General features: G+C 42.7%; 1 protein-coding gene across 2 annotated transcripts in view; it reads right to left on the bottom strand.

The window, feature by feature from the left end:
* RNF43 (ring finger protein 43) overlaps window positions 1-18361 on the bottom strand; it is a 59812-nt gene that overhangs the window by 20979 nt on the left and 20472 nt on the right. Inside the window, exon 1 of one of the 2 annotated variants that reach the window (XM_045525662.1) lies at window positions 5782-5851. The exons of the other annotated variant lie outside the window; for it this stretch is intronic. The gene's annotated coding sequence lies outside the window, so the exon portion shown is untranslated. Of the gene's footprint in view, window positions 1-5781; window positions 5852-18361 lie in introns of those variants that run through there. 2 annotated transcript variants of the gene reach the window in all.

Genomic DNA, 18361 nt, shown 5'->3' with positions numbered 1-18361 from the left:
TGAGAAACTGAACTCACTGAGGAAGTGAGAGTGTCCGGAAGGCAGCAAGGAGTGGGTGTGGTGGGGGCAGGGGGCAGATCTCTAGAACCCCAGGGGACCCGGGGGAGGGGTCTGGCCACGTGTCCAGCAGTGGGAATTTGCAGAAGGGGCGGCCCCAGGAGAACGGCTGTGCGGGTTCCCCAGAGCCTGGACCCCGGCAGAGATGATTTCAAGGGAACACTTGTGTTTGCCCCACAGACATATCTGTGGTGACTAGTGTGGACAAGTATCAGAGGGGTCCCTTGGATGTTTTAGTTTTCATAAAACCCTGGGACTTTTGTGCTACTCTGTGAGGGGAAGCTCCCTTGAAAACAAACTTGTAGCCACCTAGTGGAATAGGGCCTTGGAGTTAAATGGGATTTAAAAAAAATAGTGTGATATTTCTTGTACAGTCACATCTGTGGCATGACAACCATACTCACTACATTTTTGTATGATTTCACTCTTTTATTAATACAATGAGAGTTTTTCAAGTATTCTCAAATTAAAACCAAAAAACAGCCATTCGAACTGGGACTCTCTTCATTGCCCTGGCACGGCAGTGTCGGTACGCCCTGGGTGTGACACAGAGGCTGTCCTGGCCCCCTCCTCCAGCGAATTTTCAGCCAGGAAGAGGGCTCCCGAGGAGACCACAGATCCAAATGCATCTGCCTCCTTGGGGTGCAAGATCCCCTCATAACCAAGATGCAAAAGTGATTTCCACACTGGGCCACCTGTCTGCTCGGTGACACCAGGACAGGGCCAAAAGAAACTAGCTGCTGGGATTCGGGGAGGGTGTGGTTGGGAGGGCTCATGGAAACTTCATGAGTTTGGGGATTGGTAGTCTGTGTCTTCCTGAAAGGGCAGGAGTTGGGATGCCCCTGTCACAGAGGCTGCCATGACAGGCAGATTAAGAGGAGGTTGCTTTCACGGTCTAGTCATCCTGACTCAGAATTCAGCTTTGCGTGACATTTTATACCTCTACGTAAAGATGTGTGAATTGTCCTTGGTGGCGTGTTGTAGTTCATGTTCTTGAGTCTGTTCTTTCTCTGTCCTCCTTCCTTTAACTTATTTATTCTGATTTTTCCCCCTCCCTCCCAAGACAGACTGAAAGTTCAAATTCTGACTCATCATTTTCCTGTGTGACCTTGGGCAAGTTACTCAGCCTGTCTGAGCCTCATATTGCTCATCTTTGGAATGGGAACAAAAACGCCTCCTAATTATGGTGGAGACTGGAGATAATGGATATATGTGCCTAGCACAGAGCCTGACACTCAGTAAGTGCTCATTCAGTGGTAGTGGTTTTTATTGCTGCATCTGTAATAGTAAAATCCCTTCTTATTCCTGGAAGAGACAAAGCCTTTTTTGACTCCTTCCTCCCTTGGCGATCAACAGTGCCTCCAAATGCCAGCAGCCTGCAAGGTGCAGTCTGGGACAGCTCATTATCCACGGTCACTTCCCTCCGGTACTCAGCTCTCCAAACCCCACTGAACAAGCTCTTCCAGTTCTCAACCTGCCTCCTGCCCATGAAGGAAGCCATGTGATCTCATTACCTCCTCACAAAGGGCATTCCAGGGCTCAACTGAGCCCCGAACTCAATGCTGCTCCTACTTTATCCTTGGCTTCTCCTCCTCTTGGGGTGTGCGCTTTTGTAAGCCATTCTTTAGTCTCTGGTTTCCCAGCCACTCTCCTCCCCCCACTTCTGCTGCAATCATCTCCTAGTTCTCTGATTCCACGTACAGACCTTCACCCAGGCCTTGGACAGGCAACTTCACTACCTGCTACAATTTTGCCTTTGTAATCAGGGACATTGGCCAGACAACAAAGGCACTCTTCTCCCCATTTCCTCTTTTCAGATTTTATAATCATCTTCCATTACCTGAACTTAGAACTACCTGACTTTTATCTCAGGCAGCAGGACACACCAGCATCATAAAGCAAAGCTCCTGCAGCTGGGGGGGATGGGAAAGACCTGACTGGCCTCAAGTTGCTGCTTCTGGATCCCAGCACCAGAATAGCCTCCACTGAGGCTCAGTTTGGTGCCTTTGCCCTGTATTTAAAGAGGTCAATGCACACATCTACAGGTTAGATCCTAATGGTGACTTTTTAGGCTTGAATTTGGAAACCTCTAGAACTCTTTCCCAGCCTTACATTAACCCATTGCTATCTCTTTGGGATGGCTAAGTTTCCTATGAATTACATTGGGAGGCTGGGGAATTGTTGAGAGGGCTTTCTCTTTATCTATTTTGTGTTTTGTTTTGTTTTGTTTTGTTTTTACAAGGAAAGCGTATTCCTGCCTCATCATGTAATGTCTTAAGCTACAAAAGAAAATGATGTTGGTGGAGAGAGAGAAGCATAACCTTAGGCCATCTGATGGGACTAGCCGAGGATGGACGACAGAGGACGCCAGCATGTCTTACCTCATCCCGAAAGCTTCCTGGGGGGCCGGGGTGCTGGTGATGGAGAGAGCAGATGGTAAGAGGCGGGGTGGCAAAGTCTGAGGGGAAAAACCGAACTCATCAAAAGGCCAATGTGGGGCTCTGCATATCCGAGGCCCTTAGTATTTGGTGAAAGAATGAATAAAACTCGATTCGAATGCAGTTGCCATACAGTTTACAAAAGAGATGTGAACTGCTAACAGCTGAGCCTGGTTCGTACCTGTAAAAGTTCTTCAAAACTTCTTACGTATCAGGAAAGGGAGGCTAAAGACAGACTGCCCATCGCCATACAACCAGGTAAAGGAGGCTGCAGGCTCCTAACATGAATCCCCGTCCCTGTCTACTCCGCCACGTTACCTCCGGGTATATGTTGTGGCAGTATTCCGTGTGCTACGACAAACATTAGCTGAGTACCATGATATATGGGATTGTGGTGGAAGGCTTTAGGATGCCTCTTCTAGAATTTTCAAGCTTGGATCATTCTTAACAAGACAGAAGCAGGGGCTGCTATTCCTTTGGCTCTTTCTGCCTTCCAGCCTCAGCTTCCTTCCTCTCCCCTCGGGTTTATCTCCTCTCCTCTCCTAGCCACAACAAAGGCAGCCAGACCCAGACGCCGCTTGCAGATGCTTTCCCAGTGAATAGTCCGTTTGTTTAGGATGAGAAAGGTGTGTCCCGAAATTAGAGGTCACAGAAGCTCAGACCCAAATAATGGTCACCCAGCCAGACTGTCATCTCCCTCACTCCTTCACCCCACATTAATGACTTCATCCTCCAATTTCAAAATCCACCTATCCTCATCTCAGACTGTGTCTGAGCTCCACGATGTCACCGGATCTCTTTTCCTGAAAATGTCCCCCTTGGCGGGGTTTTCCTGGCCCACACTATGCCTGGCATCTTGGCACGGCTGGTTCAGAGGGTCATGAGCATACTCAGAAGCAGGAAGAAGAAAGTGAGGGGAAAGAAAAGGAGCTGATAATCTGAGGTGCTTTTGAAACGAAGGGATACCAGAAAAAAAAAAAAAGCTTATTGGCAATAACTGGACAGAGAGAAGGAGAAAAATCTCAGCTACCCAACAGGTAGAGCTTATAGGATTATAATCTCATATAGACAGAGGTTTTGTCCTGACTCAGTCCAGAATGACCTCTAGCTACAAGGGCACTCGGGAGCTACTGACGAAGTTAGGAGCAAAGAAGAGGGAACTCATCAAATATCATTTTAATCACATCCAGTATCTTTGGAAGGAAGGCTATGAAATAGAATCCCAAGTTCTGAGGCCTGTGAGAGTCAAGAACTTAGAAGACACCCCAGTGATGTGGACTGGAATCTTTCCTTCCACCAGGTGAGGAACTTAGGGCCCAAACATCCAAGAATCCTACTAAGAGATCCCGAAAGTTCAGCTGAGTTCAGACCACTATCCCAGGGCAGCTCTTGCTTCACTGACCTCCATCTCATAGGAAGTGCCACCGAGGCCCCTGGTTTCAGTAAGTCTTGCCCATAGAAGTCCTCTGCAGAAAGGCTGAGGTCTTGACACAGATGGCAGTATTGCTAGGGGTAACGCCTACTCCCCACATGGCCAGGATAAGGGTCTAAGGAGGCTTTGGCTAGGGCCTTCCTAGGCATGGACTTAGCTCTTAGCACAATGAAGTAGTAAACTGAACACAACCCAATGTGCTGTTTGCAAACAGCCTTGACACAGTCTGCTTTATGATCTTGCCATTCTTGCTCAAGCTGAACTCATGCCAGAGATGGTAGGAATTCGGAAACCTGCTAGAAGCAGAGAGTGTTTGTTTTTAAGTAATTATTTAGGTTAAGGTTTTAATGTTTAAAAGGCCAAAGACTAAAGCCAGAAAGTCCCCATGAAAACCACCAAAGAAATGAAACCTTGAGGAAACCAGATTATTTATTTAAATATGCCCATCTGGACTACCAGCAGAGCTACTTAAGCATTTCTAAATTTGGTGATTTCAGTGCAAAAGTGTGAAATAGCTTAATTAACATGGTTACTTCACACATATTCCATGTCTTTTGGGCTTAGTCTCCTGCTCAGAGGCTGCAGGGATTTTAAGCAGAGTTGCAAACTCTGCTCCATACTGCTGCCTTCCACAACTTGGCTTGCCCTGGGCCTCATAAGTCCTTTGAGGGCAGGTATTGTATCCAAACAGCCACGGCCAGCTCAACCAAATCCTCCACACTCAGGTTTTAACTGGCACATTGAAAGTGGGGATGAGGGGAAGCTAGGGAGTTTCCTTGGCTGACCCCGGTCCCCAGCTCCTGGGGAGTAACACAAATATTGCATTTATATTGCAAAGGGGAAAACATGGAGGATGGGCCTATGCTTCAGTACAGAAACAACAGAGAAGGCATAGCTGCACTTAGAAATTATACCAGTAGGAAAAGGACAAAATTATTCAAGCCACCAGCCAACTCAGATGCCCAGAGTCTCTCCTCAGAAGCCACTGGGGGGTTGACATCAGGCCAACGAGGCTGCTGTTCAGAAGAGGCAACAGCCAGGAAAGGCTTGTGTTGGAGGGAGCCCAAGGGCTCCAGCCTGACTGGTGACAGCCCTTTGACCACAGCTCTGAATCCTTGTCCATGGGGTGGCTGGGGAAGAGGCCTGCTTTGGGGGGACTGTTTAATGATTTGCCAGCAAAGAACAAGGCAAACAGACTGCTGGCAGCTGCCTGGATGCAACAGGAGAGTAGGTTTTTATTCCCACCCACAGTGTAGCCTTCCAGGCAGAGGATGAAAGAAAAAGTGAGAGATGGAACTGGGAGAGCCTGGGAGGAGGGATGGCCACTGGGGCTCAGCACTGCACTGGGTCTCGGTGGACAGTGCTGGATATCCCGGCACTGGTGCCAGCTGGTATTTCCATCCTCTGAGTATTTTAGTAATTCCTAATAGTAGCATCTCTTGAGCTCCTAGGAACTAAAATGTGAGACATCTAAGTAGTCTTAGATGGCAGAATTCTAAGCATTAAAGAGAATGAAACCAGAAAAACACTGTCTTAGCTCTTAAGTCTTTTACAGAAAATGTATGATAGTTTGGTTCTCTGCTAAATTCCTTTTTCTTTCTCTTCCCCTGGGCCTTTCCCTATCTCATTGGTTCTACAGAGAAAAACAAAAGACACCTTTCTTATCCCCTGTGAGCCAAAGGCTCCAAGGTCTTCAGTCCTATAGCTTTTCACCTCTTTTTGCCTTAATTTTCCCTCCCAGACCAAACTGGGTCCTTCTCTAGTCCTCTGACCAGCCCTCAGTCCCCAGAATTAAACACTATCCCCATCTATTACCCTAACATCATCTATTCAAAATTCTTAAATGACACTTACCTCTTACTTTTAGTCCAATGTGCCACTGTGACCCACCCTCTTACTCATTTCCTCCAGCAGCATGCCTGGTGCTTGCTTCAATAAAATTTTAGTCCTTTCCTCCTTCCTGCAAAGTAGATTCTGAGCTCCTTGAAGTCAAGGACTAGGTCTTAGTTATCACTTGCATAATACCAGGCACACAGTAGATGTTACGAAAATGCAGGTTGAATCATATGTTTTAATGAACAGATGTGAGATAAAATAAATTTAGTGGTTGCCTTGTCATTTGATCAAGATATGGTTATTTTTAGATTTCTGCTTTCTCTTCAGAAATCTTCTGTATACTCCCTGAGAGCTTAAGTTTTAATTCAGCTTTATAGTATTTTGACCTCATCACGAGGTAGAATTCTCTTCCTTCCTTTTTACCATTATGCCTAAATCTCCTGTATAACCTGAACAAAACTCACTTCTTTCAGAACCTTCCTGCCTAATAACTCATTCCCAGTTATTCCTTTATTGTCCCCCTGGATATCAATGTGCTGAGTAAAGCATAACCTGGAATGAGGAAGAAAGCAATACCCCCCCATCCACCCACCCTCCAGAGGACAATTCCTGCTCTCAGGAGACTTAAAGCTGATTGTAGATCTATAGCCACATATACATATGCACAGGGTCTTAAGGCCATTTGTCGGACAACGCACAGGGGATGGAAATTCACAGAGCACAGCACAAAAATACTGGGAGAATGTGGAATGAATGGGTAGACTAACTTGCTCTTGCTACCTTACTTTGGAAGTACTCTCCTGTCATTTTGGGCCCTTCAGTGTATCTCCCAGATTTGATGGGAAGCTCTTTCTTGGGAGAAGCCATCTAGAGGCTATTAAAAACAATTTTTTAAAAATTCCTGTAGTATTGACAGAAAGAAAACTCTTGCTCCCCATTGGCTTTAGGCTGTAGTGTTGGCCGACTGTCTCCAGTGAACTTCAGTCCCTACCACAACTTTATGAGGACTTGGCCCAGTGATCTGCATGGAAAAGTTCTTAGAAGACTCAGAGTCAATTCACTCCCAACAGTATCCCATATTTTTTCTGAGTGGGTCTTTTTTCTTACCTGTGGTCACAGGAGAGATGAATTACATTTCTTTTCTCCATCCTTTATACCTTGAAAAGTTGATGTATCTGAAGCCCAACAATTTAAAGACTTCAGCTGAGGAGACATCTGATGCCACCACCCTTCCTTTGTTTCAGCTGCCCAGTGGCCTGACCTGCTCTCCAGCCTACCCTGCCCCTGAGGACGTATGGAGGCCACCTCATGCCAAAGGCAGTTGTGTGCTCAAATATTCCAAACATCTCTTGACTTGCTCTTTGTGAACTATGAGCTCTTTGTTACTTCCTAATTGCTCAAACCTCTTTATTTTTCTTGCTAAGCACAGATAGTAAGAGATACGAAAAGATAATCAAAATGCTGATAAATGGAAGAGGAATCTTCTCAGTTATCAAGTTGGCTGGTTGAATAGAGGTTCCTGTTTGCATGTGTCAGGAGATTCAGAGGTGCCATCACCAGACTGAGTGGGTAAGGCAAGTGCTTAGAGTCAGGGAGGGGAGCCAAATTCCCGGGCTGAGGGTTCACAGGGCAATGAGGATCAATAGCAGCACTTTTGATTTCCACACTGTTATCAAGGTACAAAACAACACTACCCTTTGTCCTCTTAGTTTTTACTCTGCTAATGGAGCCCTTTACCCTAAATTAAGATTATTATTCAACTTTGATGTTGCATTTTATATTAGCAAAGTGCTTTATAATCCTTCATTAGCTATTTTATTCTCCCTTTATTGGCACCACCCATTTCACAAACTAGCTGAGTCTGAAAAGACAATGCAATTTGGGCTTGTGACCTGAATTCTGGGAATGGATTTCATGTACTAAATCTAATGACAGCCTGGGCAACATAGTGAGACCCTGTCTCTTAAAAAAACAAAAAACAAAACCACACATGGTGGTACGTGCCTGTAGTCCCAGGTACTTGGGAGGCTAAGGTGGGAGGATCATTCAAGCCCAGGAGTTGAGGCTGCAGTGAGCTATGATTGCGCCACTGCACTGCAGTCTGGGCGATACAGCGAGACTTTGTTTCTTAAAAAAATCTAATGAAGGGAGACTTGACAGACCACAGGAAGAGGCACAGAATAAAAGAACGGAAGCAGTGAAATTACAGAAATTACAAGCACTTTCTTGGGAACTAAACTTCCAATGATCTAGTGAATGACTTCACAATTTTACTTTATTTTGCTGGCAGTAAAATTGAGAGCTCTCACTAACTCAAATGTAAAATGTGACCACCAAACACATCTTTAACAGGAAAACAGTTGTCTTGATTGCCTAATTTCCTCCATAATGGAGTTGAAAACAGAGAGAAAAAGGAATGTGTCTGAACTTGATGGTGTCAGTTGTTTCCTAAGCAAGGGCTTGATGCTAAAGCAAGATAATTATCCCTAAATTACTTTTGATCCAATGAATACCCCTTTCTTGATTCCCTTCACTTGTTGTTCGTGACAAAATGCTATGCTAGTTCTTCCACTTCTCTCTCATTTGTTGTCTTTTCCTCTTTCTTCTCTTCCTTTCTCTTTCATTTCAATATGTGTTTCCTAAGGATATATTCCCTGATCTCTATTATCTCTCTTCTGGGGTTCTTATTTACTCCAGTATCTTCAATGATGATTCTCAAGTTGGCCTCCAAAGTCAGATTCTCCTGTAATTCAAAAGGCCTGTTAGACATTATTTCTTTGTAGTCCTACTGGTACCTCAAACACACCAAACCTAAATATCATCTTCTCCCTGTAAGTTAAGAGAGTTAACCCCTCTTAACTTACCTATCTTAGTTAATAGCGCCACATTTTCCTAGAGACTCAGGCTGAGCGCCTCAGCATCATGGTGATTCCTCCTCCCCGTATCTAATCACTAGGCTCTGGAAACCTACCTCTTCTATGTCTCTGGAGTCTGCACCATTACGATGGACTCCTAACTAGACTCTTGTCTGTCGCCATTCTAAAACTCTCTATATATTATTGTAAGAACAGCACTGATTATATCACTGTCCTGTTCAAATCCCATCAATGGCTGTCCACTATCTTCTGAATTAAGTTCAAATGCATTCGCCTATCAAAAATCAAGTCTTCACTGCTCTGTCCTGGCTTTGGAATCAGACAACTTGGTTTCACATTTCAACCCTGTCACTGCTCAACTGTGGTGACCTGAGTCTTGATTTAAAAATGGGGATACACCATCTACCCAAGATTGCTGTAGAGATGAAATGAAATAATATATTTAAAGTACCAGCAATTCCTGCACATAGCAGGCACTCAAAAAGCATTCGTTCCTTCCCCTTCCCCTCTACCTTTTCAACTGTATCTCCGTTTCTCCCCTCAAAGTACTATGCTGCTCATCCAAACCAAATTGTATTACTATTCTCTCACATTATCTTGGTATGCCTATTACTCCTACTCTGTGACTTACTTAATTCCTACTTATCCTTCAAGGGCAAGTTTAAATGCTACCTCTTTAATGAAGAATCTCTTCTTGATCCCAATGCCCTCACATCTGTTTGTATCTATTTATTATACGGCATTTTTCACCTTCTGCTTTACATTCTTACCTACTAAACTAAGGGCATGAGGACAGGGGTTTTTGTTTTGCTTTGTTTTTCCGGGTAGGGATTTCTTTATATCCCACATAGCACAACCCTAACATAACAGGCAATCAACAAATGTGTTCAATCAATATTGAAAGCCTCGGCTTTTAGTCTCCCAAGAGTCCATTTGCTTGTGATTCATACCTCACACTGAGCGCTCTTTAGAAACAATCTCTGGAGGGATATCAGAATTTCAAACAACTTTCACAGAGAAGCCGAGCCAGTCTAGGATTAAGTTCAGTCCTGGTTCAGCCAACAGAAATTGTCTGGACCCTGTTCCTGCTTGAGGAGATATCATAATTTGGCAACTTGTGTGAGCCATGGGTACCCATGTGAATATATTTAAATGACATTAAGTGTCTTAAGAATGGGCAAGCCAAACTGCATGGTACCTATATAAAAATCAACTATTATACTATTAGGTTAACATGACAATGGCTTCACCGCTAACAAAAGGAGATCCAAATTTGATTTCATAGGTTCTGAACATGGCTAATATGTAACTATACCTTCCTCTGGCTTTCATCCAATATATCTCCTCTTGGCCCTGTTAGCAAATGGGTAATTACATGACATCAGCCACCATGGGGTGGTGGGAACATAAGGTGGCTTCATGGTGCCATATAATGTGGCACCAAGTTTCTGAATCACCAACCACAGGTGCATAGATTCTTACCCCCACCACACACCCCTCCATAAAAATCACCTTATCTGATATTTCTGTTGACACAGTGACTACACTGCAGGCACTTTCCTTTGGTTCCTTTTAGTGTTTGTTCGGGTGGGTACCTCTGTGTAGATGCCCATAAATGAGTTCTTAGGGTGCAAGAGTAACCACCTAGTCATTGGGCCATGCTTTTGTTTTTAGGTAGGCTTGCCTCAGAGAGTAGCAGCATATCACATTGCTAAGCCAACACCTACCTGAAATACTTCAGAGGCTGAGCCCCCTTCCTAGCCAAATACCTCACTACTGGAGTTACTGTCTGTCACTAAGTTGATTCTTAGCCTGGGCATTATTAGACCTGTTTCTGGAGCCATCTTTCTCTCTAAAATAACAGCTGCTACAGTTTCCCCCAAACCTTTTATAATGGGGAAGATCAATGGGTCTTAAGTGATCCTTGTCAAGATATAGGGAATCACTTGATCAGACCATTGAGTATGACACTGGTGAGGTAGGCATAGAGATTTTCCCTATAGGTACAGCAGAATGGACCTGAAGTATGGCCCTTTAGTTGGCAAATATTTGATGAGCACCTATCTTCTGCCCAGGAGTTACAATCTCATTGGGGAGATAACATATACACATATAAACAAAGTAATTAATGGTATAAAATGGTATAGTATCAACTGTCACATTGTGCGGTACAGCCAGTAGGTCCTGTGGGATTTTGGGGGGATATGGATCTCAAGCTAGTCCTTTTAGAGGACAGGATTTGAATAGGAGAAAAATAGTCACATAAAATAAGCACAATCTCGTCCATTGGTATCTATCAAATGGATTTTTGGAACTTCTTAACTAAACCCTGAGAAGAAATAAGAAGCCAGGGGAGAGGAAAAGTAAGGTTCTTGACCAGTTTCTCTCAAGTCTTCAAGGTACAAGACTTGTCTGACTGAAAAATATATCTGCAATGATAGTCCGGATAGCTGAGGTAGGATCAAATTATGAAGGCTATTGGGTGTGAAGAGTCAGAGCTTGCTCTCCTATATGGAAAAAGGAATTATCCTAAGCTCTTAAGCAAAGGGATCTCATTTGATAAAATACTATTCTGATAAACAGTATTTTAAGCAGAACAATTTAGTAGCAGAGTAAAACTATAGTGGAATGATGAGAAAACTGGTAGAAGGAAAACCAGTGAGAGAGCTGTTGCAGTAATCTAGTACCAGCATGATGAGAGCTTGAACTCTGGTGGTAAACAGTTAAAAGGAAAAGGGATGAGTCACAGAAATTACTACGGAAGTGTTGAAAGTACCTGCCGACAAACTGGAGTGCGGGGATGCAGGAAAGGGAGGAGTTAAAAGTTCTAAACCCGGAGAATTGGAAAAAAGATGTTGCATTAACAAAAGGGGGAAAATTAGAAAAAGAAGTTAGTTTTTAGCAGGGAAAACTTCAGTCTTGGTAAAACTGAATTAGAGGTCAACATTTAAATCCTATAGGTAGTTTTGAAGAATTGGAGTTTAAATGATACACCTTCTAGAATTGATTCTGATATATGCTAAAATTTGTGAACCATTGCTCTAGAGCGTCTAAAGGGACCAAAACAATTCTAGGCAGTTTCTTTCCTACATAGAGAAGGAAACAACTGAGTGGGAAGCCAAAACTCATGATGGATCATTTCCCAAAAGACAAACTCTATATTCAGGTAGACGAACAGGGGCTTCTTCCATTATTTCCCATCACATTAAACCTGTTTGTGACCTCAGAATTAACCAGGGCATTGAACTGAGTGGATCAGATAGCACGCCTCAAAGCTTCCTTGTACAAGTATCTTACAAATTCTGTATTTCTCCAATTTCACTATATAAATATGATCTAAAACAGGCTTTCAAATAACCAGTCTCCTGTTTACCATGAACAAATAACAATGCTGGACAAATGGTAAGGAAACTTGATTTTGTTTGCTTTAGTGCCTCTATTCTTCTAAAGGATTGAATTTCTCTTAAAGATTTTTCCAAGAAGAGGAAAGTATTAGCCATCTTAGATGAGAGAAAGGATACTGCTCATCCTCAGCAAGATGGAAAATCAGAAGCAGAGCACAGGACGGACTGCAAGAGCACTCGAGGACTCGCACATCCTCAAGCTCCACCCTCTCTCTCATCCATGCACCTCCACAGCTACATTCAGAATTAGCAAAGAAAACCTGGATGGTGGGAAAGAGACAAACCCTAAATTCAAAATATGTAAAGGGAATGAAAAGGTGACCCAGAGAGCTGGGCAAATGGAAAACAAAACAAAGAAAACAGAAGATGTGAGATTAGAGCTTTCTAAGTAATAAAAGGGTCCCAGTCAAGTTATATAAGACCTTTTTTTTTTTAAGAATGCCTCATGGTTCTATCAGTTGAAGAAAGTGAGGCAAAAGTTAAGACACTGTTGTGTAGATGAAGAGTCTAGCTGCTTTATACTTGGAATTCTGGTGAAGGGGCAAAACCTGGGACATTGATGTTCACCTCAAATACTGGTGAGCACAGGATTTTATTTCACCTGTTTATTTAAAACCTATGATGTAGGCCAGGCGCGGTGGCTCATGCCTGTAATCCTAGCACGCTGGGAGGCCGAGGTGAGATCGCTCGAGGTCAGGAGTTCGAGATCAGCCTGAGCAAGAGTGAGACCCCCGTCTCTACTAAAAATAGAAAGAAATTATCTGGCCAACTAAAAATATATATAGAAAAAATTAGCTGGGCATGGTGGCGCATGTCTGTAGTCCCAGCTACTCGGGAGGCTGAGGCAGGAGGATCGCTTCAGCCCAGGAGTTTGAGCACTCACTCTAGCCCGGGCAACAGAGCAAGACTCTGTCTCAAAAAAAAATAAATAAATAAAACCTATGATGTAATCTAAGTTCTGTTCCTGTGCTATCTGGAACAAACTGTTAGCAACAGTAGCCTGTAAACTCATCTGAACACTTCTAAAAATATTAATCAGAAAAGGGTCTTCTGTAATTAAAATGCTTAGAATAAGTTGTGCTTGGTTTTCCTGCACCAACCTTTGATGTCAGAACACTCAGTGGGGTGACAGGTCTCACAACTCATAACAGCATCTTGGCCAAATTCTAGCTCATCAGCTAAACTCTAAAAAAGGTTTAATGATTCCATTTACTAAGTGCCTAGAGCACTCAATATTGCCTAGCAAAATTAACAATTTAATGGAAAAGGCAAAAGAAAATGGATGAGAGAAAAGAAGCCAATAAAAAAGGACTGAAAATTTTTTTTTTATGGAATGGAAAGGAGCTTCCCTTGTCACCCCGTCCACATTGCTGTTCTCTATCCTTTATTAAGAACTCCTGTAGAAACTCGTTGTACACCTTACCTTATTTGGCACTTATAATAAACTCTCATGGTAGTTATCTGCAGCGTATATCTAGGATTATGTTAAGGTCTCAGTTAGTAAGCACCTTGAGGGCAGGAATGTTTGTGCTCCCCTCTGGGCCCTCTCCAGGGTCTATGATATTGAGTAACCGTGAAGCTAACTGGAGCCATGGAGTACACTGAGGACCAAACTTAGAATCAGTGTGGGTGGAGTTAAGGGGCAGAATGAAAGGGTGAGGGGTGAGGTTGCAAAGCTTTCAGACATGAGTGTGGGTTGGAAAATTGAGCTGAAAAATGAAATTTCCAATTCCAGATGATAATTCCTTCCCCGGTATTTATTCCTGATCAGCATCAGGAATAAACTTTTTTCCTTCCAGCATCAGCCAGGTGCAGAACAAAAGGAAATTAATGATTTAGTTATTGTTCCAATGCTGAAAGTTGGAAAGTCAGTCATGGGGAGTAGGTTCCATTGTATGTCCTTGCATGTGTTGGGCCTTGGTGGCCATGCACAGAGCGCTGTGGCTCCAAGTGCCAGAGTGGGGGCCCATGCTGGATGCCTGCTTCTGAGCAAGAGAGATGAAAGGCTTCTTCTAATGTAATAACTGACGGCCTCTCAGTGCCGTTTGAACTGTTTACAGACTGAGTTAACGATTACAGGCAATGTGTATCTTGGCCAGGTGCCCGAAATTCTTACCCACCCGTCAGATACTATCAAAGAGCCCTTCCATGCCTGGCTGGAGTCCTTCCAAAGCACCACACAGAGATGCCGACACAAAAGGAGGAGTGTTCAGAATGTGCTTGCTCTCTCTCTCCTGAAGCCAGAGCAAGAAAGTCAGAGTAGCAGGCATGAACTAGGCGCTGAGGACACTGAGTTTCCAGGACTGAGGAAAGGGTCAAGGTCAGCACTGGGGCCGGGAGAACTAGATTCCTTTCTAAGCAGTTTAGGAGGTACAGGCAAGTTTTTGCAGCTGGTAGGGTAGAGAATGGGGACAGGGAAACAAGATCCTTGAGATGAAACAGACTCTACACCACATGACATGCCAAGCAGCCCCTAAAACAGTAGATCTGGAAGAATGAACTTATTATTATGGGGCAGTGGACAGACAAGGGAGGAAAGTATATTGTTTTTTTTTTCTGAGGGCTATGCACAAGTTGTAAAAGAACATTGCCTTAAGGCAAGGACAGAACAGGGGACTTCAAAAATGATAGTAAATAAAGTAGGGGGAGCTGTAAAGAAAATGCTTCTTCACTGAGTCCCATGAGACTGAATGACGTCTGTCTGAGAATTATCAAAATGTTTTCACACAAATACATATTGAGTATTAATCATGAAATATCATGGGACACTGGCTAGTTTATGACTGAAAAATGAACTTACCACAAATAATGCTGGAAAAGCTTTCTGGGAACACGAATATAAAGAGCACTCGAGCCAGGGTGATTTAATTATATGCTAACTTACGGACTCTGAAGAAAGATAGCTTTTACTACTTCTTTATTAAGTACTTATTGGCCTCTGACCACATTTGAAAGTGGGATAGATGGCCGCTACAGTTAATATATATAAATCTAAAGTCAATATGTAAGACAATTGCTCACTTACTCCAAAACTATTATCACTACAACTCTCTCAAAGGGGCATACCTGTCTTTAACACCTAAGGCAGGGTTATATATATGGCTTCTTTATTTCCATACATGGTCTGATGTTGAAGACAGCATATAACTTATCACAAAATCACAAAATGTTCTCACAAGAAAATTTGGTGATGATGGATGAAATTCATGCTCTTTTATCCACATATCAGTATAGTCATCATTATAATATTGTGTTTCCTTTTAAAAAAAAAATTTTTTTTTAAAGACAGGGTCTCACTCTATTGCCCAGGCTATAGTGCAGTGGCATGATCATAGGTAACTGCAATCTCAAACCCCTGGGGCTCAAGCCACCCTCCTGCCTCAGCCTCCCAAGTAACCAGGACTACAGGCACATGCCACCATGCCTGGCTACCTTTTTTTTTTTTTTTTTCCCCTAGAGACAGGGGTCTCGCTATATTGCCCAGCCTGGTCTTGAACTCCTGGCCTCAAACGGTCCTCTTCCCTCAGCCTCTCAAAGTGCTGAGATTACAGACATGAGCCATCATGCCCAGCCTACATTATGCTTCCCTGAAGCTTCAACTGGATATTGTTGCTTTCTTTTCCTGTCCTAACTTGCTGGATAACGTTGCTATTATAGAGCAGCAGGTAACCCACCCTGTGTAGTGAGGGATAGGGGCTCATGTTAAAATTCTCTTCTTCAAGTTATGTACACTGAGGAGGAGGTGAACTTGACATTACAGTTGACCCGTGAACAACACAAGTTTGAACTGTGCTTGTCTGCTTACATGCAAATTTTCTTCTGCCTCTGCCACCCCTGAGACAGCAATGTCAACCCCTCCTCTCCTTCTCAGTCTATTCAACATGAAGACCAGAAGGATGAAGGCCTTTATGATGATCCACTTTCACTTGATGAATAGTAAATACATTTTCTCTTTCTCATGATTTTCTTAATAACATTTTCTTTTCTCTAGTTTACTTTATTCTAAGAATATAGTAATAATACATATAAAAAATGAAATATGTGTTAATTGACTTTATGTTATCAGTAAGGATTCTGGTCAACAGTAGCCTACTGATAGTTAAGTTTGGGGGGAGTCAAAGATTACATGCAGTCGACTATGTGGGAGATCAGCACCCCTAACCCCTGTGTTGTTCAAGGGTCAACTGTACTATTTTGGTTATAGCATAGGTCAGGAAACTAATTGATTTTTGAGATTCACCGTGACGTTTTATATGTTCTACAACAAGCCATAACCCATGTGCATGTATTTGCACAATGCCCTGAACAGAAACACACTTGGATATTGTTGGGAGTGCTCCAAACATTCCCTAGACTCCTATTTACCGGGGATACTCTTTAATCTTGGGGAAGATTAGAGTTCAGTTTGATGTTTAGAATATAATCAGAAATCTTGGTTGCAATGAAATTATAGAAAGAATATGAGTCGACAGTAAGCTTGAGAGGTAAAACTACAAAAGGAAACTATCGGTTGATGGTGAATTTTAGAAGAAATTCCACAGAATCCCTTAGAATCTGGCCCCATGCTCTTCTAGAAAACAGCCTTAAAGAAGGAAGAGAACATGTCTTTAATCTATGACTTGATATCACATAGAATGAAGAAAAGCAATGCATTGAATATTGCACAAATGAAGGAAATAACTTAGAAAGTTTTTAGGGAAATGGAAGAAATCAAGTGAGTAACAACTTAGAGTGTGATATCATTGCAGTTTTGAAATATGCAGACACAAGACAGTTCAACAATCTTCCTCACACAGCGTGGGTGAGGGTACACCTGGAAGACTCCCCATCCACTGCTTAGAGCCCTTACTTTGTAAAGGAGATTAATACACAAGAAGTTCAAAGCAGACCAACAAAAGGATGGAAGGACTTGAGATGATTCACAGGGAAAGACAAGGGCCAGCTAGATGAACACTGTAGAGCAGCGGTCCCCAACCTTTTTGGCATGAGGCCTGGTGGGGGGAGCTGGTTCTAAGTTTCATGGAAGACAATTTTCCACGGATGGCGGTGGGGGAAGAGCTCAGGTGGTGATGCGCCGCCTGGCCTGGTTCCTAAGAGGCTGTGGCCCTGGTGCTGGGGATTGCTTGCAGCTTTAGAGAGTAACAAGAGGCAGGGTGCAGTGAAACAGTTACCTCTGCGGTAACTGGGCTCCTCCAGATGCACTGGGTCCACTGAAACATCAGCTGTGTCTTGAACTTTAGGACTCTTGGAGAAAAAAAATAGCCCCCTTTCATTCTCCCAACGCTTTTCACCTTCAGGGTTGTGAAAATCTATGGAGGCACAATGATTCAACTACTTTACAGACATTCCACCTTATCTAAAGAACTGAAACTCTACCACAGGGCTCTCTGAAGTGGGGCATGGAGCTCTGCAAGCATGTATATCAAGAGGAAAACAAAGTTCCTTATCGGTTTTCCATAGAATAGGTCTACTTGGACAGACTGACAATATATGGAAAATAAATAAGAAACACTGATTTCCTTCCTCACAAGATTACCACTACAACCTCTTTCTACCTTCAGTACCTAGCAAAACTCGCAAATATTAAACAGGATCTGAAATTCCTTTTGGGGAAAAAATATGATGGTCTGTCATAGTGTACCCTACCTATCCAAAGATTATGGAAAGAGGATTGTCAATATGAGGCAATATAATGTGATGTTAAGTTCCCCAGCTTTAAACATACATACAACTCAACAAATTCTGATCCAAGATCTGGTTCCATGGTAAGAGATATCCAAATCTACCCCCATAGGAATAGCTATGAAGTTATTCCTTCTTTATAAGGACAGTTTTTTTTTATTGTATACACTTGAACTCTAGAGATAGTCACAGTTTCCTGATAACTAAACCTATGATGGCAATTTAATCAGAAAGCTATAAAACACGAAAATCTGAAAAATATTCTTTTGGAAGAAAGATCATGTGTGTAACTTAGTCCCTCACTATTAAGATCAAATGTTAAATTTTAAAAAAAGGATTATAGTTCTGTAGCTTGAGAAAAAGAAAAGAAATGTGGTTTATCCAGCTAAAAGTTTTCTAGACAATGCAGGAACTGCTGCTTAGAGACTCCTTTCTAAACAAACTGCAAAGGGATGACTATAAACATTTCATCAACATATTACAATAAAATCCTCTAGGAAGCTGCCTTACCATTAAGGATAGAGAAAACCACAGATGCTGTGATTTCAGTTCTTCTCTCTCATTTTCTGTATTTTGTAATTTTCTCTAAAATCTAGGCTTTCATTTGATAGGGAGGGAAAAAAAGGATCTTCTTCT

The sequence above is a fragment of the Lemur catta genome, chromosome 15 (assembly GCF_020740605.2).
Source record: "Lemur catta isolate mLemCat1 chromosome 15, mLemCat1.pri, whole genome shotgun sequence".
In the NCBI taxonomy this organism is placed as follows: domain Eukaryota; kingdom Metazoa; phylum Chordata; class Mammalia; order Primates; family Lemuridae; genus Lemur; species Lemur catta.
The sequence above is the reverse complement of the archived record's forward strand: the minus strand, read 5'-3'. Positions and strand labels throughout refer to the sequence as shown.